General features: G+C 39.6%; 1 non-coding gene across 1 annotated transcript; it reads right to left on the bottom strand.

The window, feature by feature from the left end:
- Nucleotides 1-3,782: 3,782 nt before the first annotated feature.
- Nucleotides 3,783-3,889, bottom strand: LOC133780934 (small nucleolar RNA R71). The gene has a single exon (XR_009869739.1). It is a non-coding gene; the product is annotated as a small nucleolar RNA R71 (small nucleolar RNA).
- Between the last annotated feature and the right edge of the window lie 2,752 nt (nt 3,890-6,641).

Below are 6,641 nucleotides of genomic sequence, written 5' to 3'. Positions count from 1 at the left end.
CCAAATTACAAAAGTTTCCCTTCTAATAAGAAACGAGCCCACATGCATATTTAATACCCCTAAACATGCACAACTAGTTATATTATCATATAACTCACATAATCACAATCAAATATATCAAATAAACATATAATTCCATATATTGCCATCCTGGTCCCCTAATCAAGGCCCTAAGCCTTATTAGGTAATTTTGGGATGTTACAGCTATCCCCTCCTTACAGAAATTTCGTCCTCGATATTTTACCTGAATAGCTCGGGATACCGAGTCCGCATATTTGCCTCTAGCTCCCAGGTCGCTTCCTCGACCTTGCTGTTCCTCCATAATACCTTGACTAAAGCTATAGTCTTGTTCCTCAGAACCTTATCCTTCCTGTCTAAAATATGAACTGGCTGCTCTTCATAAGACAAGTTTGCTTCCAGTTCCAGTTCCTCATAATTCAATACATGAGTTTCATCTGACACATACTTCCTCATCATGGAAATATGGAATACATTATGCACACTAGACAGTGCAGGGGGTAAGGCCAACCTATAGGCCACCTACAGATCCTGTCCAGGATCTTAAACGATCCCACAAACCTAGGGCTCAACTTTCCCTTCTTCCCGAACCTCCTCACCCCTCTCAGAGGTGAAACCCTAAGGAAGACACAGTCTCCCCCTAGAAATCTATGCTCCTCTACCTTGGGTTTGAATAGCTCTTCTGTCTACTCTGAGATGCGAGCATCCGAGCTCCAATCTTCTCAATAGCCTCAGTGGTCCTCTAAACTACATTAGAATCCAAATATATCCTTTCACTCATCTCATCCCAGTGAATGGGAGATCTACACTTCCTACCATACAACGTCTCATAAGGTGCCATCCCAATGGTAGACTGGTAGCTGTTGTTATAGGAAAATTCTATCAGAGGAAAATATTTACTCCAGGACCCTTCAAAGTCGAACACACATGCTCTCAGCATGTCCTCCAATATTTGGATAGTCCTCTCAGACTAACCATCGGTCTGAGGATGATAAGTTGTACTGAACTTCAGTTGTGTACCCATCGCCCTCTGTAAACTTCCCCAAAACTTGGAAGTAAAGATAGGGTCCCTATCAAACACAATAGACCTTAGAGTCCTAAGAAGGCGAACTATCTCTCTCACATAGAGATCTGCATAATGGTCAACTGGGTAATTTGTCCTCACTGGTAGAAAATGAGCTGATTTCGTATACTGATCCACGATGACCCAAATAGAATCATGCTAGCCCACTTTCCTGGGCCACCCCACCATGAAATCCATCGTGATATCCTCCCACTTTCATTATGGGATATCCAGAGGCTGTAACAACCTTGCTGGCCTCTGATGCTCAGCCTTGATCTGTTGACCGGTCAGGCACCTTGCCACATATTTAGTCACATCCCTCTTCATCCCAGGCCACTAATATAGAACTCTCAGATCTTAGTACATCTTCGTGGTGCCTGGATGTAGAGAATAAGGGGTAGTATGAGATTAATCCAGAATCTCTCGTCTGATCCTGGTGTCCATCAGAATGCAAATCTGATCCTTGTATCTCAACAAGCCCATGCTTTAGTCCTTAGCTATTCTAGCTAGGACTTCCCCTCTAATCTTCCCCAACTGTGGGTCATCTAATTGCTTCTCCTTAATCCTCTCCAAAAGAGTAGACTGTAGGGTGATGTTGGCTAGCTGACTGTTGAGCCTAGTTTATGTCATGTTTAGGTGGTGTTTTAGGTAATCTTTTATGTTGTTTTTCTTTCATTTAGTGTGCGTTTACGCTTTTTTTTGTTTGTTTTGTCGTTTTTGCGAATAAAAAGAAAGATTTGAATACTTGGAGGATATAGGTTCAAAAAGAGAAGAAATATCCAAGTTTCGATGTTATTTTTTTGACGAAGGATGGATCTCGACGTGATTTAGAAGCATTGGTGATTTTTCGGGCTTAAAAATGCATGAGTTGAAAAATGTCTTAAGAGCTGTGGCATGAGTGCTTTGGAGCCGTGGCCAGCCCTTTAAAAAGAATCAATGTTTTGGAGTAGAGACTCGGGTCGCGACATGGCTAAGGAGGGTCGCGACATAGTAGAGCCAAATCCCAGAAATCAGAGACACATGCCACAACATGGCTTTGGGAGAGTTGTGGCCCAGAATTGCAGATCATCAAGAATGTTGACACGGGCCGCGACATGGTGCAAGTAGAGCTGCGACCCGCCTATCCTAAAAACGAAAAAAATTTAGGTTTTATAAAGAGGGGAAAATGAGGATAGAATAAGGAGAGAGACATAGAGGGAGATAGTTTTGGTGTGGCTGAAGGAAGCTTGGAGAATTCTCAACTACTTACTTTTCATCTATTTCTTTATGTCACTTTTGAATTTCTTTGTGATTAGAATGACAATTATGAACTAATTTTCTGTTTAGGATTTTTAATTGAATCACTTGAATCCCTATTATGAACTAATGCAATTTCAATTTCTTCTTCATCTCTTTTCAATTCCTTACAGCCTGTACTTATTGATCAATTATTGATTGGCCATCTATAGTCATGATCTATATGTTTTTGAATCAAAATATGAGAAGTGAGATTTGAATTTGCTTTGGTTTTTTGGACACAATTCTAATTTGGAACGAGAGTATCCAGATTAATTGTGTAACTATCTATTGAGTTGTTAAGATTAATGTTGTCTTTGTGATTAAATTTACCATAGAAATATAGGAAATTGTCACTTAGGTTGAGTTTATAATTCATAATATGATTATAAGTTGCTTTTGTCAACTCGTTAATTGAAATAGGCAGAAAGAAGAAGAATTTAGTAATTTGTATTAGGGATTAATAGGGAGGATAGTTGATGAGATTAAATGTCCTAATTACTCTCTCGTTGTTTAATTCCAAGGATTTCCCATTACTCATTGTTTTATTGAGTTTTTCATTATTGTTTAGGCACTTTATATTTTCTTCTACCTTTTTACAAAAATCAAAAGTTTAATTGACCAAATAGAACAAAAAGATTAATTGACTGGTAATTGGTGATTCAATCCTTGAGGACGATACTTGGTTTTACTAAGATTATTACTAAATTGCGATATGTGCACTTGCGTAGCTATAATTTTTGCAACAAGTTTTTGGCATCGTTGCTGGGGACTGAAAAATATCAATATCAGTCTAATTAATTTTATTTCTAATTTGTTTTTTTGTCTTGTTTCTAATTAGTTTCAGCTGCATTCCTTTGTCAATTTCAGGTAGTTTTGTTATATGTGTAGTAGAAGAGGGGCAGGTAGTCTTGTTCCTGTTAATCCTGAAATTGAGAAGGCGTGCAAATAAAACAGAAGAAACAAGAGGTTGGCTCGTCAGACTGTAGAGATGGCACACAATGATGGGAATAATGAGGTTCCTGAGGTTATTCAAAATCAGGCTCAAAATTCTGCTGCCAGGAGATTGAGAGACTATGTACTGCCCACTATAATGGGAGTACAGAACTGTATAAGACCGCCGGCTGTGGAGGCTAATAATTTTGAGATTAAGCTGACGATTTTGCAAATGGTGCAGTCCACTGTCCAATTTGGTGGTTTTCTTTCTGAAGACCCCCACATGCACTTGGCGAATTTCTTAGAGTTGTGTGATACCTTCAATTACAATGGGGTCAGTGATGATGCTATAATGTTGAGACTCTTCCCATTTTCTCTGTGGGAAAGAGTTAAGAGCTGGCTTAAATCGCTTCAGGAAAATTCTATTAATACTTGGCAAGACCTTGCCCAGAAATTTTTGGCTAAGTTTTTCCCTCCCTCGAAGGCTGCTAAATTGAGAGGAGAAATTAATAACTTCTATCAGATGGATGGAGAGTCATTATATGATGCTTGGGAGCGTTTCAAGGAGCTATTGAGGAAATGCCCCCACCATGGTATTGAGAAGTGGATGCTGGTTCACAATTTTTACAATGGGTTGTGTGGTACAACAAGAACGATTATTGATGCTGCAGCTGGTGGGGAATTCATGAGTAAGAGTGCCAATGAAGCATATGAGCTGCTAGAGGACATGGCCACAAATAATCATCAGTGGTCTGATGAGAGGTCATTTGGGGTTAGAAAGGTAGCTGGGGTTCATGAACTTGATGCAATTACTACCTTGATAGCACAAGCGACCTCATTGACAAAACAATTACAGCAAAACACAGTATCTGCTAATGCTATTCAGATGGAAGCTAGGTGTGACATGTGTGGTGGTTCTCATTCTTTTGATCAGTGTCCTGCTAGCAGTAATAATAACATTCCTATGGACCAAGCTCAGGTTCAAGCTGTGGGAAATTTTCAGAGGCCATTCAATAATCCATTCTCCAACACTTACAATCCTGGGTGGAGAATTCATCCCAATTTTTCTTGGAGAAACAATCAGGGCCAGCAACCTCAGTTTCAGGGTCAGTTTCAGCAGAATATGTCTCAACAACCAATGAATCAAGCCTCTTCATCACAACAGCCTAGGCCACAACAACCAATGAATCAATCTTCACCAGACAGGCCTAATGAATTACAAGCTGCATTATTGACTCTCACCAACACTCAAACTCAGTTTATGATATAGACTCGATCTTCTATTAGAAATCTTGAAACACATGTGGGGCAGTTGGCTAATATGCTAAATAATAGACCATAGGGAAATTTTCCTAGCAACACTAAAGTTAACCCTAAGGAGCAAGTTCAGGCAATTACTCTAAGGAGTGGTAAACAAATTGAGAAATCCAGTGTACAACAATCAGTGGTTCAGAATGAAGGTTTGGGTGAAGAGTCTGATATAGCAGAGAAAAGGGTCACTGAAAATCACAAGAGTGTAGAGAAAGTTCCTCCAGTTGTTGTAGACCAACCAGCCCGAGTTCCATATCCTCATAGGCTTAGAAAAACTACTCTTGATAAACAGTTTTCTAAGTTTTTAGAGGTGTTCAAAAAGCTGCATATCAATATTCCTTTTGCTGAGGCCATGGAGCAGATGCCAAGTTATGTAAAATTTATGAAAGAAATTCTGTCTAAGAAAAGAAAGATGGAAGATTATGAAACTGTGGCGCTCACTAAAGAATGTAGTGCAATATTGCAGAGGAAGCTGCCCCAAAAGTTGAGAGATCCAAGGAGCTTTACTATACCTTGCACAATTGGACAATTTGAATGTAAGCATGCTTTGTGTGATCTGGGGTGAGTATTAATCTAATGCCCTTATCTGTGTTCAGAAGACTTGGTTTGGGTGAGGCAAGACCAACAACAGTCACTCTACAATTAACAGATCGATCGATGAAGCATCCACAAGGTATCATTGAAGATGTTCTTGTGAAGGTGGATAAGTTTATTTTTCATGCTGACTTTATCGTTCTTGACATGGAGGAGGATATGGATCTACCTATTATTCTCAGTAGACCATTTCTAGCCACAGGCCAAGCTCTCATTGATGTTCAAAAGGGAGAGCTTAAACTCAGAGTTCAAGGAGATGAGGTGGTATTTAATGTCTTAAAGGCAATGCAGTATCCGGTGGCTAGTGACAGTTTCTATAGTGTGGATGTGATAGAGAAAGTAGTCTCGAAAAGAATGGTGAGTAGTGATGCTTTAGAGGCGGTGTTAACAGGTGGTGAGGTAGATGATGATGATACTGAGATGAAAGAATATGTAAATTGGATCAATTCTTACCAACCACACAGGAAGAATTTTGAAGAGTTAGCAGAGAGGCCTGAAAGACCCTTAACATCCATTCAGCAGCCACTGCAGTTGGAATTAAAGGCTCTTCCAGATCATTTATGTTATGCATACTTGGGAGAGAAGGAGACCTTACATGTAATTGTTTCAGCTGACCTCTCAAAAACAGAATTGGAAAAATTGTTGAGGGTCTTACGGGATCATAAATTGGCCATTAGGTGGACATTGGCGGATATTAGAGGAATAAGTCCTTCAACAACAATGCATAAAATTTTATTGGAGGAAGATAGCAAGCCATCTATAGAGGCTCAAAGAAGACTCAATCCAGCAATGAAGGAGGTTGTACTTGAGCAGATTCTTAAATGGTTGGACGTCGGGGTGATCTACTGAATTTCTAATAGTGCATGGGTGAGCCCAGTACAAGTGGTACCGAAAAAGGGTGGTATGACTGTGGTAAAAAATGAAAACAATGAACTCATTCCAACGAGAACTGTGATGGGGTGGCAGATTTGTATTGATTACCGCAAGCTAAACAAGGCTACAAGGAAGGAACATTTTCCTTTACCTTTCCTTGATCAAATGCTTGATAGATTAGCAGGCCACAGCTACTATTGTTTCTTGGATGGGTATTCAGGGTACCATCAGATTGCTATTGCACCAGAGGACCAAGAGAAAACAACATTCACACGTCCCTATGGTACATTTGCTTTCAGGACAATGCCATTCAGACTATGTAATGCTCTAGCAACATTTCAATGGTGCATGATGGCTATCTTCTCAGATATGGTGGAAATGAGCATTGAGATTTTCATGGATGATTTTTCTGTCTTTGGCTCATTGTTTGACATCTGTTTGGGTAACTTGGAAAATGTGTTAAATCGTTGTGAAAAAGAAAATCTGGTGTTGAATTGGGAAAAATGCCATTTTATGGTAAAAGAGGGAATTTTTCAAGGACACAAAATTTCTAGAGATGGTATTGAGGTGG

Source organism: Humulus lupulus, chromosome 5 (genome assembly GCF_963169125.1).
Source record: "Humulus lupulus chromosome 5, drHumLupu1.1, whole genome shotgun sequence".
NCBI classification, from domain to species: domain Eukaryota; kingdom Viridiplantae; phylum Streptophyta; class Magnoliopsida; order Rosales; family Cannabaceae; genus Humulus; species Humulus lupulus.
This window is presented reverse-complemented; position numbering and strand designations above follow the sequence as displayed.